Genomic DNA, 23,996 nt, shown 5'->3' on the forward strand with positions numbered 1-23,996 from the left:
TTGGTTTAGGTAGAGCCTGACAGATTAGTCTGGGACATCGTGGGTGAATGGGCTCCTGGACTCTGTCCAGATTCCCTCACCATCCTCACTTGCTGCCCAGCTGTCCAGATTCATGCCAGAACCAAGAGAGGTGATACAGGTATGCAGGCCCTGATAGGCTCACCTACATACAGAAACTCAGAATTCTGTAGCTCAGCTTCTGTTTATGCAGGGTAGTCAAACAGATAAGCATGGCTCTAGAACAGTGCCAAGTAGTTGAAATGCTGACCCTGCCACCTACCAGCTTTGGGCAAGTTGCTTAACCTTTCCGAGTGCTGATCTCTTTGTATCACTTGTGAAGGGGGCTAGCATTATCGATCTTTTGAGATAATTCTGAATACTACTGAGCTAATGCTTGTGAAAAACCGAGGAGGCAGTCAAAATGAGGTAGCTCTAACTCTTAGTCCATGCAGCATTGCTCGAGAGTGGCCTTGAGTCAGTTCATAAAGGGTTCTCTCTGCCTACCTTCCCTCCTTATTATTGCTTTCAATTTGCCCTAAAAACCATAAGGGATTCATGACCTGGTAGGTAGAGAGAGATGTCACATAGTATAATAGGTCAGCATATTTGCATTACAATTCAGAATTATTTTAAGGGTCTGGTTGAAAAACAGGCCATGATGCTTTTATTCCTCAGTAGGGGGTGGGGAAAGGCTTTGCCAGAAACACATTCACAAAACTTCCCTAAGAAGCCCTCAGTCTTTCCTGGCACTAGTAGTTAAAGGATACCACAGAACCTCATTAAGTGTAAAATACCCATTAGCACTTTATTATACTGGATATGTAAGAGATTATCTGTATAGCCTACTTAAGTTTAAAAGAGTCCAGTTACAAAGTAAACATTAATTAAGGGACATTTTTATATTTTCTGACAGAAACCTTTCATGCTGCCAATGTTAGAGCAGTTCATCTAGAACACTGGCAGTCATCATACTCACTTAGGTATGGAGTACATTCACTGTGATGAATTTTTATTAGGATTTCTGTTTATTCTTTGCTTGCTGATAAAGGAAGCACTAATGACCAGTTAGTATGGCTAGTGAATGTTAAAATCTTCAGCTGTAGAAACAATCAATCAGTCTAATCAAATAGTGTATTAATTTCAAATACTATCTTGCCTGACACCGGACTCTGAGAGTGCTAATAAATAATTGAACTGGTCTTTCAGAGACGCTCTCTTTGTAACTCTCTGGTTGGCTTCAACATTTAGCAGCACGGATTTTCTCTGAGAGTCCTAAACCCGTGGGCTCACACCAGATGCAGGAATTGTGCCATCTGGGTGTGTGTCAGGAGCTTAGCCCAAGTGACGCCTGTAACTTGGACTTGTCTTCTGTGACACAGTCGTTTTCTGACCAAATGCTGCCTCTGTGGCTTTACAAATATAAGCCTCAGGAAGTGGAAAACTTACAGCAGCATCTTAAAGAACAAATCTTTTGCTCAGCTAGTAGTTGGGGTGGAGATTTGTCACAGGAAAAACATGAAACTTTAGGATGTAATATTGTCCTTTCCCCTCCTTAAGTCTCTCTTCCTAGACTCTCTTAAATTTATTGTAATTGCTGAAATTTTTTATATGTCAATTCCTGGGACTATCTGACAAGATCTTTAGGAAATCATTAACTTCGAACTTAAAATTTTATATATTAAAGAAGTGCGATTTGTTCTGCCCTCATTCACTCCCTTCTGTTGCGGATTAAATTCTGTCAATATTTTCAATAAAATCTCCATTTCCTCAAGATTTAACCTCAAACATTAAACCTCCCCTGGGAGCAAGTAAGTATGGAAAGTTTCTAAGAGGAAGGGCATGGGATATTTATATAACTAAAAAGTTAACCTTGAAAGAAATGATATGTGTATAGAGAGATGTAACTGGCAGGAAAATTATTTGGTCGAATGCTCTCTTTGATGATAGCTCAGCAGCCAGTAATGCTCAAGCTAATTAACCATTTGTTGTTATTTTTCTAGAGAAACTGTCTAGTACTTTTTCAAAAGGCACAAATATTCCTGTCTTTGATAACGTGATAAATCAAAAATGGATTTAGACAAAATCTAGTACTTGACTGAAACCAAAAGGATGGTGAGTAGTTCATGATGTTCCAATAGAGACACTGCAATTCCAAAGATAATTCTGAGTTAAATTAATTTGTGTGAGGCTCTTTCATTCATAAACTTGCTTCATTGGTGTAGAATTTGTCCTAAACCTAAAGCTCTACAGAAATAATTGCACACACACACACACACACACACACAGACTCCTTCAAGATCTGCTCAAGAAACAAGTGGATTAATTCATGCTGGGTTTTTGGTGGTTGGTTTTTGTTGTTGTTGTTTTGTTTTTAATTCTTGGAAGTAGGTTCTTTATTTCAACACAATACATACAGAAAAAGTAAAAGAGGCTGGAGAAAAGATGATGATGATGATGAAAGAATCAAGATTCCATCTGTAGCAAGTAACGTACATCAGAATTAACTTCTTTCTGTACTTATATGGCTTTAATTGAATTAGGTCTCCCAGGATTGCATTTCTAGGATTTTCTTAAAATTTTAGTGGGTTTTTGTAAGAGAGGAGAAACACATTACCAGCTAAAGAATGGGGATGAAGGAGCCCGACATTCTATAAAACAACCCAACAGATATGGTCTGATATGATATAGTTGCATCTTTTGAAAAACTAAAGAAGGTCTAAAAGATCAGCATGAACAGAATGTTCCAGTCAAACTTCTGGTGCTCAAAATGGGCAAAACCATTAGGAGGTCTTGCAATTTGTGTTCCTCCTATTTATTTCAGGTCCAGGACTTCATTCAGCAATACCACTTGCAAAGTTCTGGGAATAGAGATTTATCTATAGAAAAGTAGAATATAACAAAAACATACAAATAAATAAAAATGATTAAAAACCAGAAACATCATTAACTGAGTAAAGATCTGTGTATTTACCTTAGAGCAAAGGTTATGGACAGTAGAGAGAGACTACATATATGGATCAGGATAAGGGAGTTAAACTAAAGAAGGGGAAATTACAACTTTCAGATATTTGTTCTGTTTTCCTGATGCAATTATTTTTTCTTGTCTCCCCCTCCAAATCTAAAAACAGAGTATCTGAGCATTAGATGCAAAATTGTTTTCCTAAACTTGACTTAGGTGGAAATTTTTTAAAAACAAAATCAACATCAACAACCATAACAAATTGCTAGTTTTCAGAAAATGGAAAGACAGCTTTTAAGAGAACTTGGAGTTTGTTGTAATCTGCCTCTTTTTCGGCAGAGGTAGATTCAGAGTTAGCATGAAAAAATATAGAGGAAAAAAGAAATAGGATGAAAAGCAAAGATGTTCACTAAATGCTTATCAATCATTTGGGGATTTAGGGCAGAAATTCAAATAGATCTTAGTGTGAATCCTGACTCTTTTCTCTCACATGTTAGCTCTGTGGTCCTGGACAAGTTATTTAACAGTTAGTAGTGACTTAGTTCAACTATTTAATGGGCCTCAGTTCTATCATTTGTATACCCAAGATAATCACAGCACATTGGATCTACCTTAGGGAGTGTTGGGAGCTTCAAAAGAGAATATATATGTCAAGTCCTATGGAGAGGGCATGAGGTTGGCACACAGTAGGCACCAATGACTGACAGCTATCAGCATAGATTCCCTTTGCTGAAGTTGGACAGGGCTGACAATTAAATAAGCAAAACTATGTTTGCATGAAGACTGGTGGTTGGCTGACTAATCTCTTTAGCACAACCACATGCATGAAATTTAATGAAATAAACATCAATTAGACAGTTTACTCACTCCTTTACTACACTATAAATAGGGTGTAGGTTTGTCTTTGTCTGTCCTGACTGGGCTTATCCCTCAGGAATAACCAGAGGAGAAAAGACACCTGCCCAGCCCTCAGCAAGGCCCATAACTCAAGCACTTTCTATTTCCTGAAAATAATCTTTTTTTTTTTTTTTTTTAAAGGCAGGTCCATTGTCTGTGAAATTCTATCACAACTGACACATGAGAGTAATCAAATCCTGCTCACTATCTATCAGATTGACAATAATGTTAAAGTAACTTGTCTCAGCTCAGAAAATGCTTTGAAAGTCTATCTCACACTAATGATCAAAAACTGTTCTAGCGAATGCTCTTTTTCAATAACAAAGCTGATCAGAAACCCAAAACAGACAAGTAAAACCCAAAGTCATCTCACAAATTGTACTAAAATGAGTGCTGACATGGACATTATTTCCTAGTCTTGACTATACCGACATTTCTGAAATAGTTGAAAAGGAAAAATCCACTGGATGTTGTTTTAAAGTGAGTTTTATAAGAGCAAAAAATTGCTTTAGTTCTCAACAGGGCCCAGGGACAAAAAAGAGAGTCCAAAATTAAGAATCAGGGGGTTTTCTTCCCAGATGTAAACTCCATGAGGACAGGGGCTCTGTCTGTCTTGTTTCCAGAAGAGCCCCAGAACCTGAAACAGTGCCTGGCAGAAAGCAGGTTCTCAGAAACCTTTCCTGCGTGAATTGCATGAAGACTGAGCTGTGATCCCATTGACCTCTTCAAAAGATCTGGGGAAAGATCCAAAGGTGACATTCTGCCATGGTGAAATCACGTAGAGAATTTCTGACTTTCTAGCTGGTGCCCCCTCTCAATTAGAAAAGCTAGTATCCTCAGAAACATTATGCTCAGTAAAAGCCACATAGAACAAGTCATATTTTGTATGGCTTCATTTATATGAAATTTCAGACTAGGTAAGTCCCTAGAGACAGAATACAAATTGGTGGTCACCAGTGGCCTAAGGGAAGGGACAAGGGAAGCAATTGTTCAACACCTGTGGGGTTTCCTTCTGAAAATGTTTTGGAATTAGAAGTGTTGGTTACACAAAATGGGAATGTACTTATGCCAGTGAACTGCTCACTTTAACATGATTAATTTTATATTATGCTATTTTTACCCCAATTAAAAGAAGGAAAAAAAAATGGGCACCTGGGTGGCTCTACCTTTGGCTCAGGTCATGATCCTGGGATCCTGGATTCGAGCTCCACATTGGAGTCTGCTTCTCCCTCTCCCTCTACCCCCCTCGCCCACTTGTGTGTACTCTCTCTCAAACAAATAAAATCTTTTAAAATATAAAAATAAAATAAAATAAACAAACAAGTTAACAGGAGTCTTCAGTCTCATTGACTTTCAGAGCCTGTAATACCATCAAACATAACAGGACTTCATCACTCTCTGAAGGAACTTGCTTATAAAAATATTACAATATTACAAAAATATTGTAAATTTTATTGTAAATTTTTGTAAAAAATATTACATTCAGATAATATATCTGAATTCATGTATATTTTGGTGCATATATTACCAATAAAGATGATCTTTTTATTACATCCTTCTTAGTTCGGTGTGTGTGCATGCTCATCATCGTCAGAAATGCTGAAGAAAAGAGCATCCTGTATGTAGTACTTCTCTTCGCTCAACTTCATTCGTTTTGATGCATTTGGCTCTTTTGAGGAGACAGGAGTGGGATTAATAGGCCCCTTATTTGCTGGGCTGGTCCAATCTCCTTTGACCTTATTTTACTGGATTCCTCTGTAGTATTTGACTCCATTTTTCTTGAAAATTTCCTCCTCCTTTGGTTACTTTGATGCTAAGCCTCCTCATAAAATCCATTTCAGCTGCCTTTTAGATGACAGGATGTCTCACAGTTCTGTCTTGCCTCTTTTCACCCTACAGACTTCCCTGCCTTGAGTTTAGCCATCATTACTATTGTCTATTATTTTGAAGGATATATATGCTACGTTTAAGAGAAAGGAGCTCAAGAGAAAGTATGGGGGAAGGGGACATTGCAAGAAGAGGGAACAGTAAGAAGCAAAGGCAGATGGGATAGAATTTTATGGGTACTTTCATAGGAGGGAAGAGCAACCAGCAAGGGAAACAAACAGCAGGAAAATGTAAGGAAGACTGTTATAATATCATGGAAGTTGAGACAAGGGGACATTTAAAGCAGTGGGTAGTTTAGAGTGTTTTAAGAGCAGAAGAGATAAGAAGAATGGGAGGTGAGGGAAGACCATTGAATTAGCAAGAAGAAAGTCACTTGTAACCTTAGAGAAGGCAGGTCCTAGAGGCGGGAAGGTCAGGATTGAGCATCGTATATGCCAGAGAATAGCCTGAAGAAATCCTGGTTCCCCAGTAACATTGCTGTTGAAATCAGGAGCCCTGTCCTACCAGGTGCTCTTCACCACCTTTTGTGTCCTCCAGCATCAGTCTTGGAAGAAGAATGGAAGTGGAGAAACCATGGAAGCCAAAGAATGTATAAGGTTCAATAAGCAGGGTGATCCTGAGGCTGTAGGAAGGAATTCCACAGAAGAAAGAAGGACTGCTTTCTTTCTTTTCTACAACTTCAGTTTCACTGGAGAGCCAGCCCCCCAGGACTACTATTCAGATCAAGAAGCAGTATCTTGGGGCGCCTGGGTGGCTCAGTGGGTTAAGCCGCTGCCTTCGGCTCAGGTCATGATCTCAGAGTCCTGGGATCAAGTCCCGCATCGGGCTCTCTGCTGAGCAGAGAGCCTGCTTTCCTCTCTCTCTCTGCCTGCCTCTCCATCTACTTGTGATTTCTCTCTGTCAAATAAATAAATAAAATCTTTAAAAAAAAAAAAAAAGAAGAAGCAGTATCTTGGGGCACCTGGGTGGCTCAGTGAGTTAAGCCTCTGCCTTCAGCTCAGGTCATGGTCTTGGGGTCCTGGGATCAAGTCCTGCATCGGGCTCTCTGCTTGGTGGGTAGCCTGCTTCCCCCCTATCTTTCTCTGTCTGCCTCTTTGCATACTTGTGATCTCTCTCTCTTTCAAATAAATAAATAAAATCTTAAAAAAAAAAAGAAGCAGTATCTTTGTGCCAATCAATTAAAGACATTTAGATATTGTCATAATTACTAACTCACTCATAGGTGCAGTAGTCTCAGTGTTGGTAGTACTAAAGCTACATGGCAATAGTCAGATGCCTTGCTTCAAGCTATGTTGTCCTTAAGCATGTTAATTATGGTATAAACCATTACTCATATCTGTTAGGTGTCCACTGTAGGAAAAAGGTCCCTTTCTACCCAACTCCGAATGTTTTACGGGAAGTAACTCAAAAAATCATCTGCTACCATTGGTAAATAAATCATTTTGTCTTAACTGTTGCTTTATATGCAAACATATTGAAACTTTCATCATATTCACAACAGAGTGAATGAGAAAATTAGGAATCTTGCTCTTCTTTGTCACTCTTTTGTTTCCCTGAAAATTTTTCTCTGGAGTTTCAAGAAAGTAACTAAATTCAGAATGGCTTAAAAATAAAACAAAAGCAAAAAAGAATTTAGGAACAGGTTTTTAAATAAAAGGATGTCTTGATCTGACTTCTTCAGTATCATATACAACTAAAACAAACAAAAGGAAGCACAGAAGAGACATAACTTCAATAAAGTCATAAAACCCCAACCACAATAAGATGGTGGCATTTTCTACATTCTAACATGTGATAAACCTATTTAGGAGTCAGTGACAGAACCACATGCCAAGTCTCGTAAATAACTTGTTTCCCCCTAAAGTAATATCTGGCCTCATTTTGCTGGCATCCTTTCAGCTGTTTGGTGTTTGCCTTTTGACTGTCAGGACTGACAGAACATTGGAGTTTTGTGCCTCTGGAGATCAATTTTGCCTCACCTTTGCCTTAGCAAAAAGTAGACTCTTGTCCCTCCTTTATGATAAGGACCTCTCATTAATACAAAAACCTACATTTTTTTTAAACCTGCAGAGCATATTCGTAGTAAAGAGGAGGTTAAAGGTGCTGTCAACTAGTGGAAATTTCCCAGCACCCTGGGCTTTTCTGTGACATAGAGTTGGGTCTCCAACTTCAGACCGAAATCTAAGAACACGAGATTTATGGCATGCTCCTGAGGTAGCTTAATGTGTAAGGACGGCCTTGCCAACATGCTGAGGTCGGCCTGAAAAGCCAAATACCAAATATCGCCCTTTACAAAGCACATATTAGCTGAGAAAATTGTGTGTCTTTTCATTCTCAACAAGGCACATATGAAAAGCCAACACAGTGTTATTCTAGTTCTTAATCGTCTGTTCCTCTCAGATAAATAAGCGGTGGGAGGTTTTGTTTGGTTTTTGTTTTTTTAATTCTAAGACTGTGACTACAGTGCACCATTTACAGGGAAAAAAAAAAAAACTAAGACTAAAATGTTGGCCAATTTTGATAAACCAGATTATCAAAAATGGTACATACAATTTCAGTCTCTTCTCCCTCCCAATCAATCAAACTTATCTTGCTTTTCTGACTTTTTCATCTGATTGGCCCAAGGTTTAAGATGATTAACAGGCAGCTCATCTATAATTCATTTTCTTATGATGGCTTAACCCTTGTTTCTATTATCTGATTTTATTCCATGTGATTTATACCTTTAATAGGCTCCTTTAAAGATAACGGCATTCAGACTTAGGGAGAGCTACACATTCTCAGAGTTGCTAGGACACCTCCCTTGCGTTGTCACTATTCCCTCCATGAAAGTGATGGGAGAGTACGCAAGTTACACTTGATGCTGGAAAAGCTGCTTGAAATTTCAGGATGAATTTTCCTATAAGGTAATAAACATCTCTGATGTAAGTTTCCTGAGATTTTATACTTTTGATTCCTAGAATCCTTAGACATGTTAAAACCACAGAATCCCTGGGGGGATTTTCTTTTTCGATCTCAAGAGAGAAATACTAAGGATCCTAAGATCCGATTAGATTTAAAAACTCCATCTTGATTGCAACAGAAGTTCTGGTCCTGGTCTCTCATGGAGGAGGCACTTGAGAGTTTTGAATGTCAGGACGTTAATTCAAACTGTAACCCGAATCAAAGATTCCCAAATCAAAGACATGTAAATTTCATTCTAGAGAAAAAAATGACCTCAAAATGTGAGTTCATTTTGTAAATTAAAAAAAATAATAATAAGGCAATATTAGAAGTTTAGTGTCACCTTAATCCCTTAAAATCCTTTTGCAAGGCAAAGGCAAAAATAACAAAAAATAACTAGAGCCTCAAACCCTTCAGATATGGATTCTTTAAGCCGGCAATTTAGAGAATATGCTGAGTTTATAGTCCAGGGAGGCAGGACACTGACCGGCCAGTGGAGCTAATTACATGGGCAAGACCTGCTGAATTTACTACTCCACACACTCAACAACAGTAGCATTTGTGACTTATCTCTGCTTTGTTTGCAATCCGTGCACAGCGTAGCGTACGTTAACTACATAAACCTTGACTGCTTTTCTTTTCCCCTTAATAAATAGCAAGCAATCAGGGAAATATAATGTAGGTGACCTCCACCTCCTCCCAAATCAACAATATTTTTCAAAGGTCTACTTTACACAAGACATTCTCCTGGCAAACATCATCACTGCTATTAGGAAGCGTGGGGAACACTTGGAGAAATAGAGAACCCTTATGTTTATCTGCAGATAGGCTCCATATCAAGGTAACAAAGCGTTATTTTTTTCTCCTAATTTAAAGTCCCTCCTCCCACCAAATTAATCATTTTCTCTCGTTATTTAGTAAAATCACTAGATGAGCTGTGACTCCATAAACTTTAGGAACTCATTTATTATGTTGCCTGATCAGACCTTGCATTTATTTACACAGTGTACCCATAAAACCCAGCTTTCATTAGTGCTGGGGAGGAACAGTCCTGCTCCCTACGCTGGGGAAGGTGAAGCTGGAGAAGATAATTAACCATGAAACAATAAGGAGGCTTGCTGGGTAAGCAGTAGTGTGAAAACAGTTACTACTCACAAAAGAGGGGAAATTAGCTTGCTGGATAAAAAAGGAAGTGTCAGATTGAAGACTGAAAGGCCTGCCAACAGAAGTAGATAGCTCTATGCATCATTAATGAAATTTTTTAACACTTAAACGCCACAGCTGTCCACATTTAAATGCATGTAAATGCCATGTGTTTCCAGAGATTAATATGCATGTTGAAATATTTCTTTTCCCCTTAAACTTCTAGATGTTGTCTCTGTCTGTTTCATTTCACCTACTTTCTCTCCAAGAATAAAAATGCACCAGCTTTCTCAGCATTGTGTCCTCATTTCCAAGACCCACATACACCGAGCATCCTGGAGATGGGCAGCGTGCTCATTATATTTTAACAAACACATTATTTTACATTCATAATACCGATATTTTAGTAAACAGAAAGTTTGTTTTGATTTTGCTGCTTCACAGAGTGAAGACTTATGATGTGCGTTTCCTTTCAAAACTTCCTCCTGGAGCATTAGTGCTCCCCGAAGCAGCCCCATTTTGGCAGAAATTCAGTTCTGTGAAGTGCCAAAAGAAATAGAATAAACAAACACTGCTCCATGCAGCTGGCAAGATAATTTACATATTACTGCACACCAAACATGAAGACCTGAATATGGATTAGAGCGCCGGTGATGACACAAATGTCATATAGATAAAGAGAAACAAAATCCAACACATCGTTGTTTATTTTACCCCTGCTACTGTATGAGTGCCACTCAGAAAGAAAAAAAAATATGGAGGGATTGCTTTTTGAAAATTGGATTCCCTTTCTCATTTGAAGTGGCTTCTTTCAGACCATGAAACAAGAAAGAGAGCAAAAAGGCAAGGATTCTTTGGAGCCCCTCACATTCTTCACTTTTGTCCTGTGAGTTCAACCGATTGCAATGTGCATCAATATGAATGACATGGGTTAGCCATCTTACAGAAACAACCTTTAATATATGGGCACCTGGATCCCCACCTCATCCTTCTGCAGCCCTTGAGGATTCTGGCTGAGCACATTGCTCTTTAACTGAGAATTTAATTTCCCTGAGTAGGATCCTTGGGTGGGCAGGTCCAGTAGGCCATCCTGGCCCATTAAAGTTCCAGCTAGAAACACCACAGAGTAGACAGGACTTGCCTTGATTCCTTAGCTAACTTCTCTTCTCTCCTCATAATGCCTGCACATGTCGATGGCTTGCCTGCTGCAAAGGGGTTGACCCTTCCTGCTCATGACTAGATGTATTGGTGTCCTAGGGAGGAAGGGAAAACTCTCTAGATATTTATTGCCATAACTCCTTTCCAGTCCTTGGGGATGACAAAAGGATATGAAGAGCTAAGAAGGTAACACTTAACAAATGATGATGGTGACAAGGTGAGGAATACAGAGAACACCAGATATGTTTAGCTTCCGCCAAAGTAAAAATTCTTTATCCCACATTGGACAAGGTTGACTTTTCTTATACTATCTTAGAAGCTTCTAGTGCTTTAATATTTAGAAGTAATTGTCATGATACTTACTCTTGCTTAAGTGTAAAAACAAGGGGAGAAATCGGGGCCATGTAGGAGAATCTAGTTAGATACAATTAAAGTTTAGTAGTCAAGGAATGTTCTTTAACATTGAAGAAACAAACCATTTAAGGTAGGTCAAGAGAGTTGAGTGTTATTTTATCTGGTGGGAAAAAGGCTACACAGGGGCTTGTTTTCCACAGCATTTGGAAGGTTACCATGACTAGGACAATGAAAAAGTTATTTATTTTCATAACTCCAAACTCAAGAAATGGAATTACACTGCAGCAAGAAAAAGTAGGTGAGATTCACCAGAAGGATTTGTTATTGAAAGGGCAACTAAACATTCTCATAAACTCCCATAAAGTTTGTGAAAAGTCTATCCCTAGATTTCTTTAAAGACAGAAGGGAGAAAACAAAGTGGTTCAAGATAATCCTACATACCACTTCTCAAACCAAGCTTCCTAAAATAAATCCTTTCATGGTGTTACTCCTGTCATTAAAAACAAAACAAAACAAATACCAACAACTTTCAGTGGCTTTTTTCTCTTCTAAATTATTCTGACTTTTAAGGCATTCCATAATCTGGTCAAATAAAAATGACCAAAATTTAATTTAATGCTTCCAAAGCTGACCTTCACCACAGTAACTGCCTCATGAATATCCCCTGCTCACTCATGTTGCCGTGCCTCTGCCGTGCAAGTATTCCATAAATATTTTCTGAATGAATGAATGTGGTTTCCATTGCCCTCACCAAGTCTCTCAAAATTCAGTCTTAAACTTCTCTATAAAGATTGATCTGGATACTCTGCCCTCAGTGATTTCTCTCTCATTTGATTCTACACCAGTGATAGAATCATACATTTACTACTGACATTTGTTTATCCATTCAACAAATATTCAATGAATACTTACTACGTAGTATGGCCCAATCACTGAGCACAGACTCACCTGTCAAATATCTTGCAGCTTTGTATTTAGTTTTGTAATTGGTGCTGTCATTTCCAGCCCAAATACAGCCTGGATTAATTATTGTCTCATTTATGTTGATATTATCTTAGTATCACTCCATATAGCTTGCCAATTTCTTTAGGGTGGTGACCATATCCTGTAGTACTTCTGTGTAGATAAATCTCTGAACAATGCTGACCACAGAGTAGGGTACTCAAGGTACTCTTGATTATCTGCCTATAGGTTCAGTCCCTTCCAATTCCATGACCCAGTGGAACCAGGCAACAAACCTTCCTTGCAAATAGGTTAAATATTCAGAATCCAACTCATGCATAGTCAGTAGTGATATACTGATGGTATTATGACTGCAGAAAGAATATTTAACCTAAGTTAAAATACCTTTAGTTTTTCAGACTTAGGCCTATGGATCTGCCTTTACTATCCTGCTTTACTATACTTTTCTATGCAAAAATTTGCTTTTTCAATTTTGGTATTTCAATTTTAACCACCTCGATGACAATACAAAAACTTTTCTTGACATTCAGCAAACTTAGTCATTTGCATGTTAAAAAATCATAAACACAACTCAAGTGAAACAATAGACCTATAATATTAGACCTGAATAAAAAAGAAAATTAGAGTAAATCTGATCTTCCTATAGCAGGATAAGAAAATTATTTGACCCTAGTGGTATTTTCAATTATGTTTTTTCTTTAATCAAAATTTAAATGTGACTATTGTTTCAAGATCAGCGGGGTTGGTATTAAGGCTTAATGCCTATTATGTCTAGGGGCACCTGGGTGGCTCAGTGGGTTAAAACCTCTGTCTTCCACTCAGGTTATGATCCCAGGGTCTTGGGATCGAGCCCCACATCGGGCTCTCTGCTCTGCAGGGAGCCTGCTTCCTCCTCTCTCTCTCTGCCTGCCTCTCTGCCTACTTGTGATCTCTGTCTGTCAAATAAATAAGTAAAATCTTAAAAAAAAAAAAATACCTATTATGTCTAGACCAGTGCTTCCCAATCTTCTTCAAGTTATGACATATGGAAAGTGCTAATATAGACTTGCTTACCAGGAAGGAAGGAAGGAAGAGATTACTCACTAAAGATTACTGATTACTCCCAGGCCCTGCCCACCATACCCCCTCCCCACCCCCACCTCCCATACACACACCAGGAGGGATGAGGGTTTCAATATCTTAGCTCACCTCTAACTAATTCAAGGTACATGGATGGGATGACATAAATATAATTAGAGATTTCTCTGGTTGGGAAACCATGAATATATGAGAAGGTGGAGAAGTGGGTCGATGAAGACTGAATTAATGGCAGTTTGATACAGGAAGAAAAAATAAATACATAGACTAAAGCAAATTAATATGAACTTTGCAGAAAATGTCATTCATTCAATAAATATATATTTAACAAATTCATTCAGCACATATTTATTGATTCCCCTGTCCTGAATAAAACAGACAAGTTTCAGTGGGTAGGATTTACCTAGTGGGTAAGATTACAATCTGTGATAAGATATAAGAGGCAAACTTGATCTACTCCAGGAGGTCAAGAAAAGCTTGCCTGAGGAAGCGGTTCTTCAGCTGATTTGCGCAGGATAATAAGAGTTTTCTGGGAGGCAACTCACAGCATGGTGAGTGGTGAAGGCAGAAGGAACAAGGCTCTCAGGCAGGAGGGAACATGCTGCATTTGGGGGCCTGACAGCAGGTAGTGCGTCTGGCCTGCAGAGACAGGGTATGTGACTGGAAATAAGTCTGGAGAAGCAGGCAGAGTGGTATGATCAGATGAGTGTTTTTTTTAAAAGATTACATGGGCTGCAGGCTAGAGATCAGACTGGAAAGGGAACAAAACTTGATGGGAAGAAGACAACTTTAGACGCTATTGCAGTGGTGCAGGTAAGAGGAATAATGAACATTTCGTGAGCACTTGGTCTGTGCTGGGTAGTATCCTAAACACTTTATGAGAGATGCCAGCAACTCTGACTAAGGTGGTGTACAGGTAGGCTAATCTAGATGGACTTCAGAGCTCTTTCGAAAGTCAAACTAATGGGACCTGAAAAACATTTCTGAAAAACGTGATTTTTAATGGGTTTAAATATTCCAACAACTTACTCACAGTTTACTTAAATACATATTATAAATCCATACTGTTTTCATTTATGTTTGATTTTTTAAATAAAACATGATAGAACTATTCATATAAAGGGCTCAGATTATTTTCTGAAAGTAAATTTGAGAAGAATAAACAGTAGGCCAAAGGGTGTGACAATTTTTAGGATATTGATAAGTAACTAAATACATAATTATGCTAGCTTGCAACACATTCTCACCTCTCTAACACAGGAATATGTCATTAATTTCCCTTTCTTTTGATGGGTAAAAAATAGCAACTGACAAACTATGTTACTTTGCATTTTTTTCATTACTAGTTGGATTGGATATTTATTCATGGGTTTAGTAACCATTTGTATTTACTACTTTGCATTTATCATTTGATCATACCCTTTGCCCATTTTTTCAGTATTTAGAACTAATTGGACAGACAATTATTAGGGCAAACGGTTTATGTAGTGTGAAAGGATTTTAATACAAAATGGAACTGGAGGATACAGACTGGAGAATCTCACACACTCTTCCTCAGAAGAACAGAACTTAAGAACTGAGAAACGGATTTCTTTAAAATTTCTGGTTTATACAAGATTGAGACTTATCTCCTGATCAATGATCTGCCAAGAATCCTCCCCATCCTCAAGCCAATGAACTTATGCTTGGACTCTAGCAGGACTTCCTGACCTTTGCACACTTTGCCTATAAATACAGCTCACCCTAAACCCTCAGAGGACTCACCTGTAGCTTGCTACAGCATGCTTTTCCTGAATTGCAATTCCTCTGCTATTCCTGAATAAACCCAATTTCTGGTCATTCAAGCTTGCCTCAGTTTAATTCCTTATTTAGGTTGATGGTAGTCAGAGTGGGGCAGGTCTACACTGGCTTGGAAGGTAATGAACTCAAACTTGCAAGCAAACTAGAGGTACAACATATTGTTGTTCAGTGGGATGACATCATTCCAATAGTATTTCTGTCAGTAAAGCCAGATAGTAGTATGCTGAGTGACTGAAGAGGTGAGTTGGAAATCAACATACTGACGAGGAATCTACTCTAATCATCAGGCTGTGCCGGGAGTGGACTAAAACTAGGATGGTGAAAACAGAAAAAGGAGAGTGTGACTTTGCGTCACCTTGTCACCCCAAAATTACTCAGGGAAATGGAAGCCTACATCCAACCTCAAACCACTTGTACCATCAATAGTTCAATTTCTACAGATTCTCTATCAAAAAGGTCTATACTCCTTTGGGAATCACTCTCATCGCTCTTGGGCTTACTATGTATAGCCCTTCTGCTGCAATCTAGGTTTGAAACTCTTGTCTGGGCCCTTTTTGATTGATGTTTCCTAATATTTGGATTCTTAGCTCTGCTTGATCCTATCCTGCTTCTTAAATTACTCCTGGATTTACATCCTGCAGCCTTTGATCAGGTTTGCACCTACTACTGAACTCTGGAGCCCCTGGTTTGGGTCAGAACACTTCATGTTTTTCTTTCTTTTTTTTTCCCCCAAAGATTTTTTATTTATTTATTTGAAATAGAGAGAGCAGAGCAAGGGGAGGGATAGTGAAGAGAGGGAAAAGCAGACTTCTTGCTGAGTAAGGAGCCCGATGGTGGACTTGATCCCAGGACCCTGGGGTCATGACCCGAGCCTAAGGCAGACACTTAACTGACTGAGCCACCCAGGCGCCCCCTTGAATATTTCATTTCAACTTGTGCTGAGGGCTTCTGATTTTAACTCTGATAGGTAAACAGCTTTGGTTATTGTCACTCCTATCTTCAAAAGAAGGAAAAACTAAACAAACTGAAAGCCAATGACTTTTCTTGTAAACTTCTAAGCACTGAGCTTGCCAGGGAAACGGACATCCTGAAATCTGTAGATGCAGGCAAGTCCAGACAATCACAGATGAGCTCTACTTACCTAAAGCAGAAGCTATTAGAGTTATAAACTGGTTGGAACTCCTAGATTTCCTATCTCCCCTCAGGTGTGGGGAAGCTAAGAAACACATTTATGAAGGACACATCCCAAGGGCAAAGGCCCACTAAAACTGAGAGTTAATCTTTTTTTTTTCTTTTTTTAAGATTATTTATTTATTTATTTATTTATTTTTTAGAGGGAGAGAGAAAGAGTGCATGAGTGAGAAGGGTGTATGAAAGGGAGAGAGAATCTGAAGCAGATTCCACACTGAGCATGGAACCCAATGTGGGACTTGATCTCATGAGCCTGAGTTCACAACTTGAGCTAAAACCAAGAATCAGATGCTCAAGTGATTGTACCACCCAGATGCCCCAAACTGATAGTTAATCTTAAAAGTATAAAACACTCCTTCTTCCCTACTCATTATCTACACCACATAGAGTGACAGTAGAGAGGGGATTATACCTAAAAGAGTGGTAAAATATCTTAAGAATTCTTAGGAATTTCAAAAGCTACAGAGGAGTTAAAAATAATACACTAAAGAAGTTTGAGGTTTGTCACAAAAGAATAACAGCTGTGGCAAACATGAAATACAGCTTAACTCCTAGACAGATTAAAATAAAACCTACACTAATGTCCTATTTACCTGAATTCCTATTACCTGATATACCCTGTCCAGCTTTCACAAAAATATTATAAGACATGCTAAAAGACAAGAAGAAAGTAAAACAGTCTAAAGAGACAAAGCAAGCATCAGAATCAGACCCAGGTATGACACAGATTTGGGGATTATCAGTCAGAAATTTCTAAATAACTATGATGAACATATTAAGGGCTATAATAAAAAAAGTAGACAATATGCAAGAACAGACAGGTAGTATAAGCATGGAGATGGAAACTCTAAGAATGAATCAATAGGAAATGTTAGGGGAAAAAACTGTAAAAGAAACGAAGAGTTTTTTTTGACAGACTTATTATTAGACTGGACACAGCCAAGGAAATAATTGATGAACTTGAAGATAGTCAATAAAGACTTCCAAATCTAAATGCAAAGAGGAAAAGAAGTGCTAAAAAAGAATGAAACATCCAAGAACTTTGGGATAATTTTAAAGGATACAACAGATGTGTAATCACAATACCATAAAGAGCAGAAAGACAGAATGGAGAACAAGAAATATTTGAAGTGGAATGAATGAGAATATTCCAAAATTAATGACACACACCAAACCCAGAACCAGGAATCAAGAAAAACACCAAACTGGCCTATCATATTCTCAAACTGTAGAAAACCAGAGACAAAGAGAAAATCTTGAAGGAGTCAGAGGGGGAAAAATGCCTGACTTATGGAAGAACAATGACAAGAATTACAGTGAAGTTCTCATCAGAAACCATGCAAAGAAGAAGAAACTGGAATGAATACATACAAATCATGACAAGAAAAAAAATCCTGTCTTTCTTTCACAAACGAAAACTGAGGAGATTCATTGTAATCAGATTTTCCCTGCAAGAAATGTTAAAAGATATTCTTCAGGAAGATGGAAAATTATATAGATCAGAAAAAGGAAAAAGCAATGGAGAAGGAATAAATGAAGGTAGAATAAAACCATTTTTCTTATTGTTATTTGAGCTAAAAGATACTGTTTACATAAAGTAGTAATAGTACAACGCTTTGGGAAATGAATGGCAGTAAGATAAGGGATATGTGGAAAGAATAGAGAAAACTCTTATTATAAGTCACCTGCAGTGTATGTGAAAAGGTATAGTGTTATATGAAGGCAGACTTGGATTAGTTTAACATGTATCTTAAAAGTTCGAGGATAACCACTACAATTTTTGATATGCTAAAAGAGAAGACAACATGAAATAATACAAAATGTTCCATTTAAATTTTAAAAAAGCAGGAAAACAAGGAAAAGAAATCAAGAACAAATGCAATGAAGATAAAATAGTTACTATGAATACAACTATATTAATAATCACCTTAAATGTGAATGGTTTAAGTACTGCAATTAAAAGAGATTTTCAGAGTAGATTAAAAAAAGGAAAATCCAACTATATGTTGTCTACAGAACTCCATTTTAAATACAAAAATTCAGAAATGTTAAAAAGATGCAAAAAGATATACTATGCTAACATCGATCAGAAGAAAACTGGACTAAATTTCAAACAAAGCAGACTCAGAAAACAAGGAAAATTATCACAGATAAAGAGGGGCATTACATAATAATGGAGAGATCAATACTCTGAGAAGAAGGAACAATCCTAAACATGTATGCCTCTAACAAGAGGACATCAAAATATGTGAGGCAAAAACTGATAGGACTGCACGGAAAACCAGAAAACCCATTATTACAGCTAGATTTCAACCAGTGCCGAGGATTCCACTTTAGCTTTATTCTTTCAGTAACTGATATATCAATCAAGCAGAAAACCAGTAAGGATACAACTGACCTGAACAGCATGATCAAGCAACTAAATCTAATGAACATTTATGTAAATTTCACTCAAAAACAACAAAATACACATTCTTCTCAAACTCACCTGGAACATTCACTAGGGCAGACAATATTCTGAGTCACAATATACACTTTAACAAATTAAAAAACAAAACAGAGATCATACCTACAATGTATGCTCTCAGACCACAATAGAATTAAACTAGACATCAGTAACAGAAAGTCCGCTAAAAAATCCTCAAATACATGGAGATTTAAAAATCCATTTCTAAATAACACATGGGTTGTTAAAGAAGTACTGAGAGAAATTTTTAAACATTTTAAACTAAATACAAATTAAAATACAATTCATCAAGATTGTGAGATGCAGCAAAAGTAGTGCTTAGAGGGAAATTTATAGCATTAAATGCATATATTAAGAAAAGAACAGAGATCTAAAATTTGATAAACTAAGCTTGTACCTTAGAAAACTGAGGGGAAAAAAGGGGCAACCTTAGCCTAAAACAGAAAACATCAATTAAAGTAATAAGAGAACGATGGAGAAATAAAATCAATCAGTGCTGAGAGGGGTGTCTCTAGAATTAATATAACTGGTTTAGGTTTGGCCAGTTCTGGCTGGAAAGGAGAGCTTATGTCATCCACAGAATCTATTGTACAAGATTTCCTCCACTACTACTCACTTTTCTGCCATTTGCTCATGTGTTTATTAAGCAAAAATAAATTCATTGCCCCATATGCCAGGCAATGTATTGATTTCTGGACTATTACAAAGATAAATAAGACTCGGTCCCTGTAATAAATAATAATAGCAGCTAACATTTATTGACTCTGAGGCAGCAGTTATTCAAAGAACTCTGCAACTTTTAATTCATTTAAACCTCACATAAAGGTTGGCGGATATCATAGTTTACCTCCATCTTATAGATGAAGAAACTGAAGCATAGAAAAGCTAGAAAATTTGCCACAATCACATTGCTGCTAGGGGCAAAGTCTGGGCTAAGCTCTTGGTCATGGCTTTCAACTGCGATACTCAAGGAAAGGAAATTTCTCAACTTCCCTTGAAAATCTACTCTTGTCTACTGGAAATCCTCACATTAAGGGCACGTACTTTACATTTAACATCAACCCCTTCAACTGAAATCTAAAAGCATTTCTTTCTTTCCTTCCTCTCTCCCTTTCTTTTTCTCGCTGAATGGAAACAGGAGGGAGGGACTAGAGAGCTGTGTAAAATGCACTTTCATATATCTGAAAAAAATGGTAAGGAATTTATGAAAGAAAAAGAAACTTATTGGAAATTACTTTTTAAAAGAGCTTTTTGGTATTTGAAGCTTGGCTAGAAATATTCTAAAGAAGAAAGCTGTTTTTGACATGTATAAAGATTTTTTAACAACCATCTCTCTTGTAAGTAATTAAGTACAAGTAATTACATAATTACTTGATTATGTAGCAGCACTAAAATTTTACAGGAGGTTTTTCACTTAAACTCTAGCCTTATAAAAATAATTGCCACAAGTCAAAATTATTTTCTAAATGCAGTAATTCTTTCTGCCTTTAATTTTTTTGAGGGGGGGGCGGGTGAGGTGAAATCTAGGTCTATTTTTGTTTAGCAACCAGAGCCAAAGAAATATGTAATTTAATAATGTGTCACTGTGTTCAGACACTGACTTAAAACTTAGAATGAATCTCCAAGTTACAATGGTGAGAAACACTTAGATAGGAAATGAAATTATAAGCCAAGGTCACTTTTTGAGAATTTCTTTGGTCATAAATTTCTAAAACCATCAGTCATATTTGGGTGAGAGTGCTATTATTTTAGTCACAAAAGGGCATTTTAAAATACTTGGTTTCTCAAAGTACATCACCAAATAATAAGATTGAGAGATAGAAAACGCATTGGAAATCAAGAAGACTCACAAAACATTATTTTAGGCAACCTCTGCTTATAAGAAACAAGCTTGAGTAACATATTATGTAGGCTGGCCTTCCTGCCTGCCTTCCTTCCTTCTCTTTTCATTTTAAAGTGAGCTGTCTCATCATTGCAAATTTTCTCAAGTTCTTAGAACTCTAATTAAAATGTGGTAATTGGTTATGTTACCTCAATTACCATGATGCATGGACATTGATGCAAAGTGACATCAATTGAGTCCCTTGGGTGTTTTACCCTGGGGCCATCCCATTTACCGTGGCCTTATTATTTTCAATTATGTGGCTAGCTATGTTGCATAGTTTCAAGGCCAATAAAAGTGCAGGGGTTTTCTGAACTGCAGGTTCTGTTTTCAGTGCTAGAGCTCTGGAGTGCCAGGGCAGAAAGAAAAAAATAGAGGTTATTTTGTGGAGAATAAAAACGTAAAATCCTACATCCACTAAGGAGTCAAAGGTACACTTGCTAAAATAAAGGTATTTCAAAAGAACACAGATTTTTCTGTTTAAAACATCTGTTTGAAAAGTAAGAATGATTTTTTTGCTACTGATATCTACTCCTCCTAACAAGAAAAATAGTGATAGGACCATTCAGAGATCTTATATGAGGAGGTAGATAGGGGAAGAAACTGAGATTGAAAAGATGAACTTTAAAGGTTTGGTTTTGAACAGGGCTAAGCAGAATTGAATTGAGTGTGCTACAAGCTTATATTACAGCATGACAGTGTTTTCCAGAGATGGGTCCCAGCATGAATGTGAAGGTAAGATCACTCCAAAATGGTTACAGTATACAGTGCTGCCCCATGGGGACACCACTGCTGTCTGTGGGGAAAAAGTCATTGTTTGTTCTATGCACAGTGGTTGTCTCCCCACTTGTATCCATTCAGGGATAGTGGTTTCTGCAGGAATGACGCCTGGACATTTCTCCACAAAACCTCTAGGAGTGAATTTGGAAATAATTTGGGGACATCATCAATAAATATAATTTGACACTATATCAAACCAGTTTCATTTCCTGAGTATGATTCCTGTGTCTTCACAAGGTTTTAATTTAAAAAAAAATCATATTCTCAGATTTCAAAAAAAAATGAAGAAAATTTTCTGTCCTTTTACTTATTAGTTTATATCTTGATTTCTTTTGAGTGTTTCCAAATTGGTACATTTGTTCATGCAGGTGAGAGAGGAAACTGAATTGGGAAAGTTGTAAGAGAAAGGAGGAATTGTACTGCCCGAAGATCTCTTATTTCATTTTTAAAAATTTTTATGTTTTAATTGAAGTATAATAGACATTCAATACTATATTATATCCAGGTTTACAACAGTGATTTGATATTCATATAACATTACAAAATAATCGCCACAGTAAGTTCAGTTACCATTTGTCACCGTACAAGGCTTTTAGAATACTGTTGATTATATTCTCTATGCTGCACATTACACCCCCACGGTCTTATTTTATTTTATACTTGGAATATTGTACTTCTTAACTACTGTTACCAATTTTCCCATCCCCCACTCCCCTCTCCTCTGGCAACTACCAGTTTGTTCATTCTATGAGTCTATTTCCATTTTGTTTTGTTTGTTCCTGTTTTGCTTTTCAGATTCTACATATAACTGAAATTATATGGTATATGTCTTTATCTCATTTATTTTACATAGCATAATATCTTTTATCTAGGTCCATCCATGTTGTCACAAATGGCAAGATTTCATTCTTTTTTATGGCTGAGTAATGTTCCATTCCATATGTTTGTGTGTGTACACACATACACACACACACACACACACACACACAAACACACACCTTATTCTATTCATCTACTGATGGACACTTAGGTTGCTTTCATATCTTGGCTACTATAAATAATTTTGTTATGAGCCCAGGGGTACATATGTCTTTCTAATTAGTATTTTCTTTTCTTTCAAATAAATAATCAGAAGTGAAATTGCTAAATCATGTGATAGTACTATTTTTAATTTTTTGAGGAAATGTCATACTGATTTTCATAATAGCTGCACCATTTAAATTCTGACCAACAGTACATGAGGGTTCCCTTTTCTCCACATCCTTGCCAACATTTATTTCTTATCTTTTTGTTAACAGTCATTTGGACAGGTGTAAGGTAATATCTCATTGAGGTTTTGATTTGCATTTCTCTGACGATTAGTGATTTTGAACATCTTTTCATGTGCCTTTTTAGAAAATGTCTATTTAGTTCTTCTGCCCATTTTTTAATCGGATTTTTTTTCAATATTGAATTGTGTGAGTTCCTTATATATCTATGTTGCGTGTTAACCTTTTATCAGATATGTCTTCTCCCATCCAGCAGATTGCCTTTTTATTTTGTTAATGGCTTCCTTCACTGTACAAAAGCTTGTTAGTTTGATGTAGTCATATTTGTTTAATGGCTTTTGTTGCATGTGCCTGAGGAGAGGGAGGTAAGAAAATATCGCTAAGACTGAAATAGCCAATAGCTATTTTTTTCCCAATTCTTACATTTAATAAGGTCATAGCTATTTGATAATAGCTAGCTTACCACCTAAGTTTTCTTCTATGAGTTTCATGGTCTCGGGTCTCATATTTAGCACTTTAATCCATTCTGGGGTGGGTTTTTTTTGTTTTTTTGTTTGTTTGTTTGTTTGTTTTGTATATAGTATAAGAAAGTGTTCCAGTTGCATTGTTTTGAATGTAGTTGTCCAGTTTTCCCAACATCATTTATTGAAGAGAATGTCTTTTCCCATTGTATATTCTTTCCTCCTTTGTTGTAAACTAATTAACCACATAAGAGTCTGTTTTAAGACCACATAAGTGTGGATTTCTGGGTTCTTTTGTATGTTCTACTGATCTGTGTCTGGTTTTGTGTCAGTTCCATACTGTTATGATTACTATGATTACTATTGTTTTGGAGTATAGTTTGAAACCAGGAGCATGATACTGCCAGCTTTGTTCTTCTTTCTCAAGACAACTTTCAGGGTCTTTGGGGTTCCATACAAATTTTAGGATTATTTTTTCTAGTTCTGTGAAAAATGCCATTGAGATTTTGATAGGAGATTACAGATCTCTACATTGCTTTAGATAGTATGGACATTTTAACAATATTAATTCTCCCAATTCATAAGCACAGTAATCTTTCCATTTATGTGTCATTTTCAATTTCTTTCATCAACGTCTTAAAGTAAATGTCTTAAAGTAAAGGTCTTTCATATTCTTCATTAAATTTTTTTACTAGCTATTTTATACTTTTTGATGTAATTGTAAGTGGCATAGTTTTCTTAATTTATCTTTTTGGTAGTTTCTTAT

General features: G+C 37.0%; 1 protein-coding gene across 4 annotated transcripts in view; it reads right to left on the reverse strand.

Annotated features, from left to right (window-relative positions):
• AKAP6 (A-kinase anchoring protein 6) overlaps positions 1-23,996 on the reverse strand; it is a 464,347-nt gene that overhangs the window by 14,061 nt on the left and 426,290 nt on the right. The gene's annotated exons all lie outside the window — the stretch shown is intronic.

This window comes from Mustela nivalis, assembly GCF_964662115.1.
Source record: "Mustela nivalis genome assembly, chromosome: 6".
Classification (NCBI taxonomy): domain Eukaryota; kingdom Metazoa; phylum Chordata; class Mammalia; order Carnivora; family Mustelidae; genus Mustela; species Mustela nivalis.